This window comes from Schistocerca gregaria, chromosome 5 (genome assembly GCF_023897955.1).
Source record: "Schistocerca gregaria isolate iqSchGreg1 chromosome 5, iqSchGreg1.2, whole genome shotgun sequence".
In the NCBI taxonomy this organism is placed as follows: Eukaryota; Metazoa; Arthropoda; class Insecta; order Orthoptera; family Acrididae; genus Schistocerca; species Schistocerca gregaria.
Genome location: NC_064924.1, coordinates 237,210,779 through 237,233,424, shown reverse-complemented (window position 1 = coordinate 237,233,424; position 22,646 = coordinate 237,210,779).

Sequence of the window (22,646 nt, the reverse complement as noted above, 5' to 3'; positions counted from 1 at the left end):
TCTGGTCCAGACTTTACACCAATTAGGTTCCTTTCGGAGTATACTGATGCATTAGCTCCATACTTAACAATCATATAGAACCGTTCGCTCGACGAAAGATCCGTACCCAAAGACTGGAAAGTTGCTCAGGTCACACCAATATTCAAGAAAGGTAGTAGGAGTAATCCACTAAATTACAGGCCCATTTCGTTAACGTCGATATGCAGCAGGATTTTTGAACATACATTGTGTTCGAACGTAATGAATTACCTCAAAGAAAACGGCTTATTGACACACAGTCAACATGGGTTTAGAAAACATCGTTTCTGTGAACACAACTAGCTCTTTATTCACATGAAGTGCTGAGTGCTACTGACAAGGGATTTTAGATCGATTCCGTATTTCTGGATTTCCTGAAGGCTTTTGACACTGTACCATACAAGCGGCTCGTAGTGAAATTGCGTGCTTATGGAATATCGTCTCAGTTATGTGACTGGATCTATGATGTCCCGTCAGAGAGGTCACAGTTCGTAGTAATTGACGGAAAGTCATCGAGTAAAACAAGTGATTTCTGGCGTTCCCCAAGGCAGTTTTACAGGCTCTTTGCTGTTCCGTATCAATATAAACGATTTGGGAGCAATTTGAGCAGCCGTCTTCGGTTGTTTGCAGATGACGCTGTCGTTTATCGACTAATAAAGTCATCAGAAGATCAAAACAAACTGCAAAAGGACTTAGAAAAGGTATCTGAATGGTGCGAAAAGTGGTAGTTGACCTTAAATAACGAAAAGTATGAGGTCATCCACATGAGTGCTAAAAGGAACGCGTTAAACTTCGGTTACACGATAAGTCAGTAATCTACAAGCCGTAAATTGAACTAAATACCTAGGTATTACAATTACGAACAATTTAAATTAGAAGGAACACACAGAAAATATTGTGGGGAAGGCTAACCAAAGACTGTTTCATTGGCAGGACACTTAGAAAATTTAACTGACCTAAGGAGACTGTCTACACCACACTTGTCCGTCCTCTTTTAAATTACTTTTGCGCGGTGTGGGATCCTTACCAGATAGGACTGACAGTGCATCGAAAAAGTTCAAAGAAAGGCAGCACGTTTTGTATTATCGCGAAATATGGGAGAGAGTGTCACAGAAATGATACAGGATTTGGGATAGATATCATCAAAAGAAAGGCTTTTTCGTTGCGACGCAATCTTCTCACGAAATTCCAATCACCAACTTTCTCCTCCGAATGTGAAAATATTTTGTTGACACCGACCACATAAAATAAGGGAAATCAGAGCTCGTACAGAATGATATAGGTGTTCATTCTTTCAGCACACTATATGAGATCGGAATAATAAAGAATTGTGAAGGTGGTTTGATGAACCCTTTAAATGTGATTTGCAGAGTATCGATGTAGATTACATCTAACATAACTATTTTCGCAGCTGCAAATGCACATCATCATCATCTCAGTATGTTCCACCAGAAAACCCCATTCCTTAAAGTCTCATTATTTAATCGCTGCACAGGATGGGTGACTATATTGTAAGGTGTATCAATTTCGATCGTATCGCTAATATCAGTAGTGTCAGGCTTGAGAAAATCCTTGACGTTGTCTTGTTCATCCGATTAATGAACCACTCTTACACCTTCACCACCAAGCAGGATTCTCTCTTTTCGACTATTCTTCTGTTTGTATCGTCCCACTGTGCTCTCATTGCTGAATATGCACAACCATCATATTACCCTACTGTTTACCAACTGTATCTGTCTGGTGACAGATGTTGAAATCTGGCTTTCCATCAAATCACAACCAGAGCATTTTCCTTCATCTGTTTGTACATTCATCCTCTTCTAACATTCTCTATCATTCCTCTCACTCTTTCCCTGTATAATTCTTCGTTACAGACAATTCATATGCATCATATGTCCCAGGTAAGATATTTTTCCTCCTCCTGATCACTTCCAATAATGTTTTACCCCTATTTTCTTCATGCTTAAGTCTATCAGTCCATATTAAGCAGTCTTCTGCACAGCCACATTTCTCAACTTGTCAAATACCTTTCTTTTTAACTGTCCATGATTCACTGTTGTACAAAACTGCACTTCAGGCAGCTTCCTCTGCTCCATTGGAATTCTTCTACATGTTAGTAAATATCTCACCTTTTCAAATGGTCGTTTTCCCATAGAAATCATTTCTTCAGACAGCTTCTGTTCCATGTCATTAAACTTCCCAAGTACATAAATGATTTTCTGTCTTTTTTCCTCCCAAGAATATGTGGACTGGAACTTCCGTCTTGCTTATTTTCATACCTTGTGTCTTTCCTGTATTTATCTCTGTCCATACTCTTCACTCCTTCATCCAATGCTCTTTGACATCTGTTGCAGCTCCTCTTCAGATTCGCCAGCACCACTGGACATTTAGTAATTTTATGGTCTCTGTCCTTTCTCATTAAGTTACAATGCTTCGTATCCTTTAGGGCTTTACCTCTCACTTTTTCTCCTTGTATGTTGAGCAGCTTTTGTGATAGTGAGCATTCTTGCCTTGCAATTCTTTCATTGCTTATTTCTTCTACCCCAGTCCCTAATCTGTCACTTTTTGCTTTGTGTACATCTCCATTATTAACTCATCTTTTCAATCTATACCAACATCTTTTAAAATTCTCAACAAAATAGATTACTCTACTGGATGCCTTCACACAGGCAATAAAACAAATATGCACCTCTGTTCATTTCTATCACACTTTCTCTAATCAACACCAGGCAGTCTATAGCATCACTTCTTCCTTTATCCTTTTTGAATCTGAACTAGTCTTCCCTAGTATTTTGTGCTGTTTTCTTTTCAATTGGTCTTTATATGACTCATTACAGCCTTTGTAATGATGGGTGTGATGTAGATGGAGTGGTTTTTGGGCTGAGACATGTGCAGACATGGACCAAATTTTAATCATTTACTTGACAAGCAGAAAATCAATATACAATACATGAATCGCTCTGGCAAAACCATTAATTCTTTGTAGCCTGAGTAAATCTTAATAGGCTCAAATAATAACAAAATATCCTCTTTAAAATAACAATATCCAGTTTATAACAAAGAATCTGGCCCTACAACAGACAATCAATACAACATAACAAGCAACAGTAAATGGCCCTTGAACCTCAGTAGTAATGGCGCTATCAAGTCCGTATGCTACGAAATATTCTGTTATCTAGCATAGAAATTAAGTAATTAACAGCTGATTACTCCCCACTCTCAAACTAGCAATCAGCAAGACATCAACTGCAAATAACACTACCCACACGTATGTCTAAATGACAAGTAACCCAGTTACGCATATAATAAATCAGGTGTATGAGACAATATAACAATTTTCAGTCTACTTAAGTGAACAACTGGTTTGATAACAACAAAATCATAGCACCATTCAAAAATCATTGTTTACAGAACACAACCACTGCTTTCACCTCTTATTTATTCAGCACAACTGCACATCCATTGTATACTGACTAAAGAGGCTTGCTTATTAACATAACATTCACTATCACACAACCCATGTGCAATCTGCAAACTAACTGTTACAGAACACACACAAACTTCCAAAGCACAGCAAATTACAATTGGCAGCACTTAATGCACCTCCACACAGTTATACATAACACGGTGCCCCAATTGCACCCAAAGTCATCAGGCCAACAACATTAACTCCTAAAGCACTCTGACTGTGAACCTTGTAAACTGCTGAAGCCGTTCTTCACCTTCAATGCAGTGTTGTGCACATGACCGCAGAAGACTGCACCTGAGCCCTCAAGTTGCTGTCCACACGACATGCCATCTTTGCTGACCGCTGTCCATCTAGTATTTCTCTGCAACAACTCTGTGAGACCCCTTGGACTTGGCTCCTCAGAGACCAGTTATGTTCATGCCTTAGCAGTTGTGACACTATGTTGTCTCAAGGTGAAGCTGCCACTTTCTCTTCACAAAGTTGCAGACTCTTCTTGATTCCAACAGCTTCAGGCTCAGCCCACTAATCAGCACTCTCAGTGCTCATGCAAATGCCTGCTCCCTCATAAACACAGTGCAGGATTACCAGCCACTTTCACTGCAGTGCTGGCCCTGATTTCCTGAAGACGTCAGTTCCTCATCATACTACTGACTGACTATGGCTTTCAGTGTTTCCTCCTAGCTGCCAGACAGTGGCCCTACCATGTCCTGCAGCAGCTGTGGTGGTTTGTCACGTTTTGTTTTGTTTTGTTTTGTTTTGTTTTAGAGCGCAAAAAACAACTGGAGTCCTATGCGCCCAAGTCAAAACTATAGAACACAAACACAAAGACGAGGGAAACGCTTATATGTCAGTCCCAATGGACAATAAGAGACAGCCAAAAAAGGCACGTGGAAAAAGGGCTACAAAGACAGCATACAAAAATGGTGGTCCAAAACTAAAAATTATATGGCCTTCACCATATTGCTTCAGCAGATAAAAAGTAAAATGCAGTCAACTGCCCACGCGTCACTTGCTAAAACGACAGATAAATCAGATGACAAACCCAACGAGAACATAAAAAAAACAGTTCCGTCCTCCATCACAGTGGGACCCACCTCCTCTTCCTCAAAATCACCCTCTCCAAACCTTCCAGGAATTTCTCACTTCCAGCCTTGCCTCTCAATCCTTCCCGAAAAACCTTAATAATACTCCCAACATCACCACAGCCGAAGCCCAGGCTATCTGTGATCTGAAGGCTGACCGATCCATCATCATTCTTCCGGCTGAGAAGGGTTCCACGACCGTGGTACTTGATCGTCGAGAGTATGTGGCTGAGGGACTGCGTCAGCTTTCAGACAACTCTACATACAAAGTTTGCCAAGGTAACCCCATTCCTGATGGCCAGGCGGAGTTTCAAGGAATCCTCAGAACCTTAAGCCCACTACAAAACCTTTCACCCGACTCCATCAAACTCCTGACCCCACAGACACCTCGCACTCCTACCTTCTACCTACTTCCTAAAATTCACAAACCCAAACATCCCGGCCGCCCCAATGTAGCTGGTTACCAAACCCCCACAGAACGTATCTCTGCCTACGTAGATCAACGCCTTCAACCCATTACATGCAGTCTCCCATCCTTCATCAAAGACACCAACCACTTTCACGGACATCTGGATTCCTTACCCAGTCTGTTACCCCCAGAAACCATCCTTGTAACAATTGATGCCACTTCCCTATACACAAATATGCCACACATCCAGGGCCTCGCTGCAATGGAGCACTTCCTTTCACGCCAATCACCTGCCACCCTACCAAAAACCTCTTTCCTCATTACCTTAGCCAGCTTCATCCTGACCCACAACTACTTCACTTTTGAAGGCCAGACATACCAACAATTAAAGGGAACAGCCATGGGTACCAGGATGGCCCCCTCGTATGCCAACCTATTTATGGGTCGCTTAGAGGAAGCCTTCTTGGTTACCCAAGCTTGCCAATCCAAAGTTTGGTACAGATTTATTGATGACATCTTCATGATCTGGACTGACAGTGAAGAAGAACTCCAGAATTTCCTCTCCAACCTCAACTCCTTTGGTTCCATCAGATTCACCTGGTCCCACTCCAAATCCCATGCCACTTCCTTGACGTTGACCTCCACCTGTCCAATGGCCAGCTTCACACATCCGTCCACATCAAACCCACTAACAAGCAACAGTACCTCCATTATGACAGCTGCCACCCAGTCCATATCAAACAGTCCCTTCCCTACAGCCTAGGCCTTCGTGGCAAATGAATCTGCTCCAGTCCTGAATCCTTGAACCATTACACCAACAACCTGAAAACAGCTTTCACATCCCGCAACTACCCTCCCAACCTGGTACAGAAGCAAATAACCAGAGACACTTCTTCATCCCCTCAAACCCAGAACCTCTCACAGACGAACACAAAAAGTGCCCCACTTGTGACAGGATACTTCCCGGGACTGGATCAGACTCTGAATGTGGCTCTCCAGCAGGGATACGACTTCCTAAAATCCTGCCCCGAAATGAGATCCATCCTTCATGAAATCCTCCCCACACCACCAAGAGTGTCTTTCCGCCGTCCACCTAACCTTCGTAACCTCTTGGTTCATCCCTATTAATTCCCCAAACCACCTTCCCTACCCTCTGGCTCCTACCCTTGTAACTGCCCCCGGTGTGAAACCCGTCCCATGCACCCTCCCACCACCACCTACTCCAGTCCTGTAACCCGGAAGGTGTACACAATCAAAGGCAGAGCTACGTGTGAAAGCACCCACGTGATTTACCAACTGACCTGCCTACACTGTGATGTTTTCTATGTGGGAATGACCAGCAACAAACTGTCCATTCACATGAATGGACACAGGCAGACAGTGTTTGTTGATAATGAGGATCACCCTGTGGCTAAACATGCCTTGGTGCACGGCCAGCACATCTTGGCACAGTGTTACACCGTCCGGGTTATCTGGATACTTCCCACTAACACCAACCTATCCGAACTCCGGAGATTGGAACTTGCCCTTCAATATATCCTCTCTTCCCGTTATCCACCAGGCCTCAATCTCCGCTAATTTCAAGTTGCCGCCACTCATACCTCACCTGTCTTTCATCATCATCTTCGCCTCTGCACTTCCGCCTCGACTCACATCTCTGCCCAAACTCTTTAAACTCTTTGCCTTTAAGTGTGTGTGTGTGTGTGTGTGTGTGTGTGTGTGTGTGTGTGTGTGTGTGTGTGTGTGTGTGTGTGTGCGCCCATCCTTTTTTTCCCCCTAAGGTAAGTCTTTCCGCTCCCAGGATTGGAATGACTCCTTACCCTCTCCCTTAAAACCCACATCCTTTCGTCTTTCCCTCTCCTTCCCTCTTTCCTGACAAAGCAACCACCGGTTGCGAAAGCTCGAAATTTTGTGAATGTGTCTTTTTTTTATTATGCTTATCTACCAGCGCTTTCCCGCTTGGTAAGTCATGGAATCTTTGTTTTTAATATATTTTCCCATGTGGAACGTTTCTTTCTATTTTATATATAAAAGTTAGCATTCAAGCAGGAAGTGGCGGACAGTTAAAATTTGGGCACAATGCGTAAAAAGTGGTGGGGTAGCACCAATGACAGTGGCTTAAAGAGGCAGTGCCCAATACACAGCTGTGGTGGTGACAACACCAGAGCTAACAAAGAACATAACCGACGGTGCCAGGAAAATAACCTTGCTGTTTGAGATGACACAATAACATAACATAAAACTGTCCTACAGTCTCTGCATTCCTTTGTGTCGCACTTATTAAGTACAGTACCATACTACAGTGGTCCTTTAGTTTAACAAGTTTATGCTGTCATGTACCACTAGTGGCTCATGCTAGAATGGAGAATCAGGCGGGGTGGGTGCATGCTCGACTCTACTTACTATACCATGACCAACACAGTAATGTATGTTTTGTTACCTACTAGGTACGCACAGTGAACAGCTGTGAATAGAACTGTGTGTGAGCCTTCAACAAGAAGACTTTCTGAACAATGATTTATTATCTATTTTATGATTAATTTAGTGAGAAATTATTGTGTGTTCTCTCTTGTTTTATGAGAGTGGACTTTTAAAGTAAAAGGTCAATATATTAAAACAGCAGCTTGCGGCGTTTGAATTTGACTGTTGCTCCATGGCGAGAAACAGGAAAAGTAGTGCTGCCAGAAGAATACTTGTGCCATCCCACAGCAAGAAACAGTGGGAACGTGTTAACTAAGTATTTACAAAATTTGTTCTAGAATCATGTTTTGTCTATAGAAATGTCAGTAGCAGCACTGCTAATTACCTTAACTGTTGTTATAGATTCATGAGGGAGAGTTAGATAATATGAAATGAAAAAGTACCTGGGTAAAGCTTACCCTGAACAGCTATATTAAAATGTCTAATGTTAAGACAAACAAATCTGTTCAGATGTTAAAAACTTGAAGCAACGTATGTAACTGTTTCATAAATAACTCGATATCATCAGATAGAGCCCAGTGTTTTGTGAATATTACTATGAACTTCCCATCAATTACTTTTCTACAGCACAAGCTTCAAAATGCTAATCACTGTAAAATCGGAGGGCATACTTTTTATTACAGTAGAGCCCCAGTAATTCAAGACCTAATAATTCGAGATTCCATGTAATTTGAGCAGTCTTAAGAAAATTAAAATTTTACATAAAACTAGAGTAAAAATTCGTTTTCATACATTTTGAACTAATTTTCTTTCCTTTTTTCCATGTACATTACACGTAACAATGTTGCACTTACAGTTTTTGTTCATAATGCACAGAAATAACCCTGGCCTCACATTGCTAATGTATTCTCATTACCAATGAACAGGTACAATTATGTTTTAAGGATTGCACTTTATGTTTCTTTGTTGACTCTTCACTAACTGAGGCTGCCTGAATCATTTATAGAGTGCATACCATCCTCATTGTTACCCCAACTGTTGTGCACATTTGGCAGCAGCGGTCATTAAAATGCAACAGCCTAAGTAAAAAACAGTGCACTTTTAACAACAATGGCTGACCGTTGTATGTACTGTAGTAACATCTGTACTGTACATATGCGACTGTTTCTTAACATTTTAATTCAAACGTTACAATGAGTGGTAGCAGTAAGATAAAATTTAGACCATTGAAAGGGGAAAACAAAGGCTCAGAGAGGTGGAAAAAAACTTCCTGCTGAGTACAAGTCGATGAAAGGACAGTTTGAAATTGGTGTAGAAACAGAGACTGAGAAGTTTTCATCAAAAAAGTATTATATTTCGTCTTTATTTGAATTGAAGTAAATGAAGAAATCTGAGAGTGAAAACATGAGAAGTTTTGTTCGTTAGGTTTACTCAACAAAGACAAAAAGGAAATCCAATTTCAGGGCCTTTTTTTTGCAAAAAAAAGCTGTATTTATTTTAGAAATTAATTAAAAGATAAGGCTGACATTAGTTCAAGATGGTTGGGTAGGTGGAAGAAGCAATACAACAAAAGGCAGTTTGAAATTTGCAGTGAAAATTTTCCTGCAGATTCTCAAACCGTTGCGCAATTTTTTAAAAAGTTAAGAAAGATTATGTAAGAAGAAAATCCTACTCCTCATCATCTGTATGAAAAAGAGGTAATTGTAAAAGGCTTCCATCTAAAACTAGACTCAAAAGAGGAAAGGCTGTCCCATGCTAAAAATAATGTTAGAGGTTAACAGTTTCTGCAGCACTGAATGAAAGTGGAGACCATAAACTGAAGCTGCTGGTAGTAGGGAAGTCTGCTAAGCCTAGAGCTTTGAACAAGACCACTGTTTCTGCACTGCCTGTTACACACATCCTGCAAAAATCTACTTGGGTGGACAAAAATATTTTTAAGAAATGGTTTTTTGAAGATTTTGTTCAAAGACCAAGAAATATCCAAAGAAAATATGTTTGCCTTTCAAAGACAAAGAGCTTGCCTTTCAAAGCAATCTTAATGTTTGACAAGACTGATTCACACCCTGATAAGGAAGAATGGCAGTGTGATGGTACTCGTGCACTAAAAAAGTCTTGGAACTAGATTTTACGAAATGAAATGGATTCCTACAGTCCAGATGAAGATACCCTCCATTGACAGAATTGCTGAAAAAGCTAGCTGGATGTGAAAATGCAAATGATGTTTTCCAACTGGATGAACAATGATGAACAGTTTGAAGTAACCAATCTTCGAGTTGTTTAAATGGTTAGTTGATCCCTTTAAAACAATGACAACGAGGAATTGCCTGAAGAAATTATACCAAAGATCACTTACAATGAGGATTTGACAGAACTAGATGTGGCATTGTGTTATATCAAGCAGCAGATGGAAGCTACTCCAACTGATACCATGTTTCTTATAAGATGGCAAGACACTACTGCTTAAAAAAGATGTTATATTTCAAAACAAAGAACTATGGACAATTTCTTTAAAATGTAATTTATATGTTTGCAACTCTGAAATTTGTGTCCATGTGTGAACATTTAACATGTGTTTGTACTATATTGTTTTTTTATTTATTTTTTAATCATTATTGGGTTCAAATATTTAATCATAATTTAATGAAATTCTATATTACTTTAGTTTTTTGTGATTTGAGGTAAACTCCGCCTCAATTACCTCGAATTACCAGGGCTCAACTGTACTACTTAATGTAAATGGCAACTCCTGCCTCAACTTCACTTCTCAGAGTGGTTGTGGTCCCTGAGCAAGTATAAATTCTAATGTTAAGTGTTTACTCTATGTGGTCTAAGTGAAATGAAACAAAACTACACAATCATCCTTAATAAAGAGACAAATGAATTGCAGCCAGGAATACACATTGCCACACTTCAATGCTGACCAGCCAGGCAGCCATTTTGCATAAGCGAATCACACACTATCCATCAGAGATTGCCCGATACTTCCATGCAATCAGCAACCAATTGCTGCAATTTGCTCACCCCCACATGCAATCTACAAACTGATTGCATTCCCAGCAATTCATCACCTAGAGTGTGACGTCGTTGACACACGACAGACCACTGTCCCCTCAGAGTAGTGCTCACATTTTGTCCATGTCCTTTCAGTGAAACTTATCAGAATATGTAGCTTTATGTTAATGGAATTGTATTGAGCTGAGTGCAGTTAATCATATAGGCTTGTTCATTTTCATGCACAATGCTCATAAGATCGATAAATGTTTACTGAAGATTGAAAGCTAAAGATATAATTTCTCTGGATTTGAATATGTTGAATTTTATGGAAGAGGTAGAAATCGGGATTGTAATAAGGCCACATTTTAATTTTTATTACGCACTGGAACCTGGAGAGAACTTTATGAGATGCACAACAAAAAGCTGGTGGATTTGTTAAGACAACTTTAGGAAAGAAGAAATTGATTAAACATTTTTGAACTACGTACAGAAGTTCTATGCCATTCAGCAGCAATTTAATGAATGCTATTGATTACACGTATATTAGTTTATCACATTTATGATCCCTGTCCTAAGTATGCCATTATCTTTTCATTCAACACTGTACAAAGCTGAACATGCAATTTAAAAAATTTAAATTAATGTTATATCAGTGAAGAATACATAGCAGACAACACTGAATATTGAGATTCTTTGCTGTTTGAGTTGTTATGTGGCATTCAAAAAAACTTGGAGGAAATAAAATACAGCAATGAAAAACTACAACACAATGACAACAATCATTGTGAGAGGTGATAGACAAAAAAATCGCGACTGAGTTGGGATCAAATCTGAGACCCTTGTGTTCAATCTGGCACTTTACCATTGAGCCACACTATAAAACGAAATGTGAGGCAACAGACAAATCTTTCCTTTCTCTTGTTTACTGAGGGTGTACCTGTATCAGCTGCCATTACCCAGATGTCCATAGCATTATTTTTTAAGGACCTCTCACTTAACTGTGTGCAGAATCTGCAATAATTCAGTTTTCCATATCTCACAATTGACTCATTAATCTTCATCTGTACCCACCCCCCCGAACCCCCGCCACTCACATGCAGAGCTGAGAAGGTCCACTGTTACAGATGGAGCAAGATACATTAGCCGATTCAAATATAAATTGTGGCTCTTTGAACTTTGTGTAGACTCTGTACATTGTGCATTTTTGCCATTATTCAATAGCCCGAATTTTTCTAAATAGCTGGTTGTTAACCCGGTTTTATTTTTTCACACACAGCAGCAGAGGTCCACTAGTATTGATGGATCCTGTGACTTATGATTCTATATAAAATGTCGTTTCACATGCTCATGGGAAAACTTGAGATTGCACAATAGTATGCAGATAGTAATTTGGTTTTGGGATAATCAGTCCACCAATTCAGTTTTTGGCTACAGCATAGCCATTTGCTTAGTGAGATTTAAACATTCATACACAATTCTCTGGGCTGCAGTTTACGCATTCTTAGGTTCTTCAAACATTTTTTGTATCATTCAGCAATGTTGACTTGTGTCACAAATGTTGCAAGGAATCCAGAGCATGGTCTACTTGAGATAACCTTCCTCTTTCAAACCACAGCAAATATCACCATATAAACAGTACTGTCCATAAAAAGCCATGTCAAACACCAAGGCACACGCCAACATTCAAATTTTTTTTTACCTTTAGTAGTGGCACAATAACCATTTCGGAAGACCTCCGACTCTGAATGTGGTTTGTTTTGTTTTGTATTAGGGCACAAAAACAACTGGGGTCATACATACCCATGTCGAAACTGTGAAAAATGAAGGCAAAGAGAGGAGTAAAAAACAACTACACGTCAATCCCAATCAACAGAAGATAAGACTGATGAATTATTCTCCGGTTATCAGCAGAGTGGTGGTGTCGTCTTGTCGCAACGTTTCAATGAGTTTCATACCCATCATCTTCTGGCGAAGTGTCAGGATGCTGTGTTCTACATATCTATATAGATGCTTGGCCATCATCCACTACTGTAGGCCGGCCAATCACGTTCCCCCGAAAGGGGGTCCTAAGTCGGTGGTGATGGGGGCGCGGACCGGTGTCGAGACCCAGTGGCTATCCAATTTGCCTGCAGATGCCGCTGCCTTGAGATCTGTGTGTTTCTGACGTATTTTGTCAATTGTGGGATTCCAAGCTGCACTGAGCTGAAAACCACTATCCCAGTTAACTAAATTTTTCTGCAGATGTATCTCCACTGCCTCTTTGAAGATTGAGTCCCAGAAACTGATGGTGCTGCACAGCTTGTTTTTTTTTTTTAATTGGAAGGTGTGTCCCTCAATAATGCTACGTTCTACTACAGCAGACTTGTTTGTCTGTCCTACTCATACGTACCTGATGTGTTCACTACAGCGCTGGGAGATACATTGTTGTGTCTGCCTGATATATCCCATCCCACATTCACAATCAATACTGTAAATGCCCTGTGTTTGCAGCTGCAGTTGATCTTTGGATGAACCAAGTATATCTTTGACTTGACGGCAAGGACAAAACGCATATTAGAAAGGGATGGTTCATACATATTATCAGAATGGAACTCGACAAGAATGCCAAGCCTTTGCTCACTCACTACCTCTTTCAGGCTTCCACTCTTCTAGCACACACCTGGGAGTGTGCTGGATAGCAACATGTACGCCAGCAGTGAGCTTCAAGAAGAAAGCCACCACCAAACAGTGCCAGAAGTTCCTCAGACTTCCGGGCACATGTCAACAGGAGGAGAAAGCCAGCAGTATTAAGACAGTCATCAACCGGACAGGGAGAGCGCTAGATGAGCCAACAATCTCTGTGCTGTCGAAAGGCCGGAACTTTCTTCAGACTCCAAGAATGTTACCAAAATGTGACATATGTGGACTCCCGCCGAGAGTAGCCGAGGAAATGAGGAGGGAGACCAGCAGGGTACTCGAGAAAGGAAGAATGTCAAAGAACAACATTACGGCAGAAGAGCGCAAGGCACTGTTGAACCTTCGCGTTGCAGCAGATGTGACAGTCCTACTGATGTCTGAAGATTACTGGCAGAAGATAGACACCTTACTACAAAATCCAGCATACAAAGAAGTGGGGAAAGATGCAACTACTTCTGCTACGTGCAATACCATCGATCTTCTCAACAGCTCAGGACTTGACAGAAACACCATCACAAAGCTTTACCCTCGAACAGCGGCTCCACCACACCTGTATGGCCTCCCAAAGATCCTTAAGGAGGATGTCCCACTACGTTGTATACTAAGTATCATAATATTCTCCAACGTATGGGGTAGCAAAGCACCTAGCACAGCTGTTGAAATCTCTCATTGGTCACTGCCCTCACTATATCAAGAACTTGACCGAACTTGTTAAGGTACTCCCAAGGGTTACGCCTGGACGAGCAGGATCTACTAGCCAGCTTTGATGTCACTTCTCTTTTCATCCAGGTGCCGCTGGATGGTTCCTTAGCTCTACTCGAAGATCACTTCGATGAGGACACACTCAGACTCTTTAGTCTCGGGTTAACCAACCACAACGTACTTCAAATGTGGTGGGAAGTTCTATGAACAAAGAGACGGTGTTGCCATAGGTTCCCCCTGGCCCCAGGTATTGCCAAAGTGTACATGGAGCACTTTGAAGATGTGGCACTGAACAACGCCTGCCATAAAGCAAAGGTGTTCAACAGATATGTAGACAACACTTTTGTAGTGTCGCCCCATGGCAAGGAAAAACTGCAGGAATTCCCGCACCATCTCAATGGCATACACGACAGCATAAAATTCATCATTGAGGTAGAAGATAATGGCTGCCTTCCCTTCTTGGATATTTTGATCAAGAAAAACCCGGACAGTACATTGGGAGACACTGTCTACAGGAAGAGGACGCACACTGACTTATATCTCAATGCTCGGAGCTGCCACCATCCAGCACAATGTAACTCAGTACTGAACAGTTAGTACACAGAGCCAGGTCGATCTGTGACAGCGAGAGTTTGCCGCGTGAGTTAGCACATCTGCGGGAAACCTCCCGTAAAAATGGCTACACCAAGACACAAATAAGACCTGCCTTGCATGCAGACAAGAGGCAGGAGGAGAAACCAGAAGAAGACGAAGCAAAACATGTGGCATTTCTGCCATTTGCTGGACCGTCAACAGCCAAGATCGCAAGAATATAAAAGAAGCACGAAAGAACGACCATATTTCATACACCAGTTCAACCAAAGACCAACTGGGGCTGCAGACGCAGGGCATTTACAGTACTGAGAATGAATGGGGGGTGGAATATATCGGGCAGAAACAATGATGTATCTCCCAGCACTGTACTGAACACATCAGGAACGTACGACTAGGACAGACAAACAAGTCTGCTGTAGCAGAACATAGCATTATTGAGGGACACACCTTCGAATTCGAAAAAATGATGAAGCTGTGCAGTGCCAACGGTTTCTGGGACTCTATCTTCAGAGTGGCAGAAGAGATATGTCTGCACAACAATTTAGTAAATAGGGATAGCGATTTTCAGCTCAGTGCAGCGTGGAATCCCACAATTGACAAAATAAATCAGGAACGCTCCGATCTGAAGGCAATGGCGTCCGCAGACGGACTGGATAGCCACTGGGTCTCGACACTGGTCCGCGGTGCCCCCCCCCCCCCCACCTCCAATGCGGTACCCCCCCCCCTTCTGGAGGAAGGTGATTGGCCAGCCTACAGTAGCAGACGATGGCCAAACAGCTATATAGATATGCAGAACACAGCAGAAGTTCGCCAGAAGATGATGGGTGCGAAACTCATTGAAATGTTGCAACACGATGACGCCACCACTCGGCTGATAACCCGAGAAGAATTCATCAGTGGAATATGCCGAGAAAGAGTGAAATCACAGAAGAGAAGACAGCTAAAAACAGGAACGCGGAGAAAAGGTCTACAAAATACACCATAGACAGACAGAGGTCAAGAACTAAAATTTAAAATAGCCTTTGCTATATTGCTGCGATGGGTAAAACATAAAACGTCGTCGACAGGCTGTGCATCATTTGCTAAAATGGCAGATATCTCAGACAGCAAACCGAAGTGGGAACATAAAAGGTTAACAAATGAGCATTCAGTCACGAAAAGGCGGACAATTAAAAGTTGTGTGCAACGTGTATAAAGTAGTGGGGGAGTGCCACTTAAATGACGATGGCTAAAAATGCTGTGCCCAATACACAACCTAGTTAAAATGACCAACTTGTGGCAGGAGTGCCAAGAGGTGGTCATCCAACCTGCTGGGAGAGGCTTGATAACATGGAACTTATTCCCATGATGGGAAGACCAGTGGCGATGCCAAAATGACTCCACCTCCTGACAGAAGGCAACACATATCATTGGAGGGAACATAAGAACTAGTGGACAGAGATATGAGGACTTCAGTCTCAGTAGCAGCTTCAGCAGCCTTGTTTCCTGTCAGACTGACACGACCAGGAACCTACTTACTCAGCACAATGGCTCCATCAAGAGTGAGCAAGTGACAATTTTCCTAAACCTGTTGCACTAACCGTGCAATGTACAGGGTACAGAGACTTTAAAGGGTACTGAGTGACTGAGCAGACAAAAATTGAAAAGCCTGTGTTGCTGGATGTACTCTGTTGCCTCGTACAGGGCGAACAGCTCTGCTGTAAATACTGAGCAGTGTACCAGAAGCCAATACTGAGAAACATCGGCGCCAATTACGAAGGCACACCCAGCATCTCGATGAGTCCAACAGCCATCAGTGTACACAAAGGTACAGTCGCAAAGTTCCATGCGAATGTCCTGAAACTGAACGCGACAGAGCGAGACTGGAGTAGTGCCCTTAGGAAGTGTATAAAAGCCGAGGTGCACACGGACTGGAGTAATGCTAATGGGAAGCGAACGTAAGCCAAGGTGCTAAGATGGTGAAGGGTTCACCGGAAAAGTTGTAGGTAGTGTGAAGTTAAGCTTCCGGAGCAAGAGCCAAAAGTGAACTCCATGAGGTAACAGAAGAGGGATGCAACCCATACTGGTGATCAAAGGTGTCATCGAAGGAGGCACAGGAAGGTTGGCCATGCATGCCAAACAGCGTACATATCTGCTACAGAGAAAGTCACGGCGGTAGGACAATGGTAGTTCGTCAGCTTCTGCATACAGGCTCAACTGGGCTAGTGTAAAAGGTGCCAATGGTCACACAGATGCCACGATGGTGCATAGTAGCATAAGAGGGACGAATGTGCAAAAAAAGCACCCAGAGTCTAGTTTCGAATGGACTAAGGACCGGTACAAACTGAGGAGTGTGGTTCAACCCGCATCCCAGGAAGAACCACTGAGGACACACAGGACACTGAAGGACCATGTACAGTGATCTGCCAGGTAAGACATGAAGGACCAAGACTGTTTCCTATTGAGCATGAGCCCCAGGAATATTGTAGTTTCAACATATGGAAGAGCAACAAGCCCAAGATGTAAACTGGTGTGAGAAACCAATTATGCCACCAGAATTTCACAAAAATGTGTTTTGTCAGTGGCAAAGCCAAAGCCATTGTTGATGCTCCATGAATAAATACAATCGAGACATTGCTGAAGACGCCACTCAATGAGAGAGGTCCATGGAGAACTGCAAATAGCTGGCCAAATCGTCAACAACTAGGGAGCCGGAGATGCCCCATGGGAGGGACAGGGCATTATAGCACCAATGGTGACAGCACAGCAGACGACTCTCAGGACGGAATCCTGAGGCACACTTTTTTCCTGGATAAAGGTATCTGAGATGACAGAACCCACAGGGACCTTGGAAACTGTCTTTTATAAATTCGTCAAAGCAACTGGTCAGGTGGCCACAGAAGCCAGGTGTGTAGAAAGCAGAGGATACCAGTCCTCAAGCAGGTGAGTCAAGCTTTCTCCAAATCAAAAAACATGACCACAGTCTGGAATTTCAGCAAAAAAGCAATCATAACATAGGTGGACAAAGTGGTGAGATGGTCAACTGCAGAATGGTGCGCTCGAAACCCATACTGTGCACTGGTTATTAAACCGCAAGACTCTAGCTACCGTACTAGCCGGGCATGAATCATATGTTCCATCATCTTGCAAACACACCTGGTGAGAAAGATGGGGTGGTAGGTAGGAGGAGGTTGGTTGTCCTTACCAGGCTTAGCTATGGGTATGACAGTGGCTTCATGCCAACGTCTGGGAAACATGCCCTCTGCCCAGATGCAGTTCTACCCTCCAAGAGAAACGTGCTGCGACATCGGAATGTTAACAGCGTCTGGCCCTGGGGCAGAGAATCGGGATGAAGTGAGAGCATGATCTAGCTCCCTCATAGGAAAAACGGCATTTCAGCATTCACGATTCTGAGAAGAGAAGGACATTACCTGAGCCCCCTCTGCTCATTTCTGATTGAGGAAGACAGGGTGATAGTGCGAAGTGCTTGAAATTTCCGCAAAATGGCGACCGAAGGTGTTGCAGATAGCAATAGGGTCCATGATGACATTGTCTGTTACTGTCGGGCCAGAAATTGGGGAATGGATCTTGGTCCCAAAGAGCCATTGGAGGTTAGCCCACATGACAGAGGAGGTGAATGAAATACAGATACCTTTTTTGCTATCCTGAATAATACAATGCCACTGTGCATTCATCTGTTTATAATGAATGCAGTTTGCCTTCGTAGAATGATGGTAAAAAATGTGGAGGGCACATCTCCGGGCACGAATTGTATCACAGCATGTCTCAGTCAACCAAGAGACCGAGACAGTTTGTGGTAAAGAGGAAGTGCTAGGAATGGAACATTCTGCAGCGGTATGGATAAAATTTGTAAGATCGTCCACCTGGTCATCACAAATGGGGAAATTGTGTTTGTGGAAGGTTGTCAGGAAGGCAAAAAGCTGCTAGTCAGCCTTAGTAAGCTACCATTTGGTAGGCATGCAGGTGGGGTTAACAGATAGCACACAGGAAATGACTGCTTGAATAGGTGTCAGAAGAATGGACCACACAAGACAATGGGCTAGCTGGGCTGCGCAGAAGGATAGATCCATATGGGAATATGGTGTGTTAAGAGTCAAAGGAATGTGGGTGCTCCTGTGTTAAGGTGGAAGAAGTTAAGTTAATTAAGAAGGTCAGCCAAGAGGGCAGTTCTCTGATAGGTTCTGGGAGAACCCTAAAGGGTATGGTGTGCATTAATCCTTTAACTGCTCTGGACGTGTTAACGCGCGCGCCTCTGTACCAGTCCCTGTGCGCTCTGAATGTGTTTACACGTGCCACCAGTCCTTCTACCTGGTACTCTAAAGGTCTTTACGCGAAGACACGTTCAGAGTACTAGGTAGAAGGCCTGGTGGCGCGCGTAAACACGTCCAGAGCAGTTAAAAGGTTAACGCCACTGAGCAACAGAAATGGGCGAGGTAACTGCCCAATAAGCTGGAGAAAGTCTGCCCTGGTGACATCAAAAGGAAAATGTCAGCTGAGGAAGGAAAAGATGAACTGCAACAGCTTGAAGAGGGGTAGACAGGGAGATCAATTGACTATGAATGTCATCCCGTACGAACAGCATGATTCCCCCCATGAGATGGAATGCCAACCTCCGAGGTGGTCAAAATGGACTGGGAAGAAATTCAGAAGCTCATAGCTGTCTTGAGGATGCAATTTTGCTTCCTGAAGGCAGAGGGTATGCTGCGATTCTAAAATCGGCCATAAATCCTCTCTGTTAGATCAAAGGTTGCGAATGTTCCATTGGAGGAGAGTCATGATGAGGAGAAAACAAAGGGGTGTCACCTCAGTACCTGCTGAGTGACAACCTGTGAAGACTCACTGCTACAGGACACAGAGGCAGGAGGATTCTGCTCTGTGAAGTCCACAGAATCATCGGCCTTCTTGTGCTGTCGATCTGTGGAGTCCAACGCAGAGAAACAGTTTGTGGTGCGCACCAGCGACACTGAGGTCGGCCAGGCAAAGGTATCACGTGGTAATACTGTGTAAGAGGATCTTCGAGTCAGCGAAGGAGAAGATCATTTTACTTTGATGGACTTCTTCGAGCCTTTCCGATTAGCAGAGGAAAACTCAGGTGTTGATTGGCTGGATGGACGTAGGAAATCTTCACGGGAGTACTATTCCTGTCCTTTCTAGCCTGCCGTTTGTGTAGCTGGTGCTTGCCCCTTGAGGTGAGAATCTGATGGCTTGTTGCACAGGTGGATGAGGGGACGGCAATGCTATGTTGACAATGGGCAATTTCACAACCTCAGAGCTGAATTTGAGGTCACATGTCTGCGTGGCCATGTCCTCCATGGAGCAAGACATAGCAAGAACACTACCGTAAGTGCCAGACGGTAGACTGCGGGGTTTTCAACTGGCCAATAGCTTGCGAGTGACAAGGTAAGGAACTTTCTTTTACCCAGATGTCCTGGGAAGCACACTCATTGAGACACATGGGACAATCTCGAGAGGCAGCGGTGTGGTCACCATTGCAGTTGATGTCAGCGGGGAGAAGGAGGCAGACAATTGTCTGCATTTGCTTCGCTGCCACGGGCTACATATTTGGCTGGGTGTCGACAAGACCTTCAAGTGTGGTTCTAACAATGACACTAGTAGTAGTGCATCGGGTTCGGAATGTACGGTTGGACTGTGATAACTTCATAGCCTGCTTCGATCTTGGACGGATGCACCGATCTATCAAAGGTGAGAAAAAGAGTGAGTAGGCATCCACCTTTTTCATCACCTGATGCACAGCAATGGAACCCTGATCAGAGTCGTATGTTTGGGTTTTGGGCTCGGTCAGACCGTCGAGCAATCTAGTGTAAATAACACCCCAGAAAGAATTCAGGGTTCTATGGGCCTCGACACCAACAGTTTAGCCGTGGAGAAGCAAAACGGGAAGCAGTTGTTGTGCTTGAGAATCTGAAGTAGTCAGCAAAATCAAAGTGCCATTCCCTAAATGAGAGCAGGATTTCACAGGACCGGCAATTGCATCAACACCTTTCTGAATAATAAACGGATTTACTGTTGTAAAGGACTGACCGTCTTCAGTATGTGAAACCAAGACAAACTGTGGTGCAGCTGGAAGGGTCTGACTCTGCTTACCTTTTGTAGACAGTTATTGTGAAGATGATTGGCTCATTGTGACACAATCCCCACAATTGCCAGCGCCTCCAACGGTGCACTCCTTCCAACACGGGGCTCCCTTCACAAGGGGGCACACCCGCCTTAGGTGACTGTTCACACCTCCCAAACTTCTGACAGAGGGACCAATCGGCAATTTGGGGTAGCAGCTCAGGTCATTACCCTCCCTGGGCCTGGCCTGTACCATGCGAACCCTACCTGTTGACCCGGGGTTGGGAATTACCCATTACTCAGTCACCTGTTATGCGTCTGACTTGGGGGCTGGCCTTCAAAAGTGCACAGGGAGGAAGAAGAAAAAGAGGAAACTCAAACACTGAAGCGGGGGAAGGATAGGAGAAGCTAAAAAAAAAAAAGAAAGGAAAACAGAAGGAAAAACAGTGGTGAGACTGTTCTTATGTCAGCGTAGGACAACGCAGAATGTTCCCAATGACACCCCAGACATAGCATAAGGTTAGACTTGTAGCACGGAAGGGAAAAGATGCTGCAAAGGCTGGGGCCCCGTGGTAGACAAGCATGAACCCACCAAAGAGTGGCAAGCCCCTGGGAGGCTTCAAATGTGGCTTGCTGACAACAGTTGCTTCTAAGCCACTCCTTTTACAATTTATCACAACATTTGGGCTTGTGGATGTAAACTCAAATAGACATTATACTAAACAGAATTTAACTTTTCCAGTCTATAAGCAGCTGAGAGTGTTACCTGAAATCAGTTTCTTAAATTCTCAGTATAAAGCAGTCTATAAGAACAGCAGCTGAGTAGTATAAGAGGAAGATCACTGGTATTTTTTCAAGAGCATTTTCTTTTCTGTATCAAGTAATCTGAAATAGTTTCCATGATTATTGATTTGCGTAGACTGGTATCAGTCTTCAACATTTGTAATTGTACTTTAGAGAGATGTGGATGTTATATGGCCGCCCATGGCCACTACAGACCCACAAGCCTGATGCTATGTTGCTGGTGGCAGCCACAGCAGAGCCTCACACCTGACGCTATGTTCCTGGCCTGGCAGTGAAACATCCAGCACTAAGTGTGCAGGAATCTGTGTTACACGAGCAAGTGGATGACTTGGTAATAAGCATCCTTGCATCCCTGGACACAGAAACAAATGGAAGAGTTGGAAACAAATAAGTCAATAGGTCTGGATGGAATCTCAAGCTGGTTTTACAAAGGGTACACTAAGGCACTGGCCCCCCACCTAGCTCACTTTTACCATGAATCTCTTGCTGAGTTCCAAGTAATGAAAAAAATGCAGGCGACTCCTATATATCAGGGCAAAAAGAACAGACCCCCAAAATTACAGACCAATATCACTAACATGATTTGCTGCAGAATCCTGGAACATAGTCTCACTTCGGACAGAATAAATTTTCTACAGACAGAAGTTTACTATTACGTACAACTTCGTACACAGCAGAAGTAGAGTTGGGATACAGAGTGGTGTAGCAACTGTCAAAGGAAAGTAGCACAGGAGCAGTAATGATTAGTAAAAAAGTAACACAGCAAACAGAAGATGTGCTTTACTTTATGCCAAATGTACTAGTACTCATTATAACCAATGCAGCAAGAAACAGGATCCAACTATCACAGTGCCCACAAGGAAAAGTTTCTATGTACTAAAGACTAACAGTGAACACACAGCCACGACCAGGCGGCATCTGCATAGCATGATGTTGCGAAGTGGCTCTGAGCACAAGTGGGTGGAGCTATGGACCATTTTATATAGTGGTGGGAGATGGCCCTCAAAGTACAGAGCTGCTGGGTGTGTGGATCAGTGGGCGGGCATGAGTGGGTCCATCAGATCTTGCGAGACTATCAGCATCGGAAAGAAACTCTCAATTCTGCTGTTGATGCCTGTGGGAGAGTATTGATACTAGGCACCAAACTGATGTCCATGAATCAGAATTGTTTTAGGAAGAATCACTCATGTGAAACTCACTTTGCCCTTTTCCCATATGATACACAGTGAACTATGGATGAAGGTCAACAGAGGGCTTCCACATTTCAAGAAAGCATTTGATACTCTGCCCCACTGCAGCCGTTAACGAAGGTACAAGCATGTGGAATAAGTTTACAGACATGTGAGTGGCTCGAATAATTCTTAATTTATAGAATACACCATGTTTTGCTCGACAGCCAGTG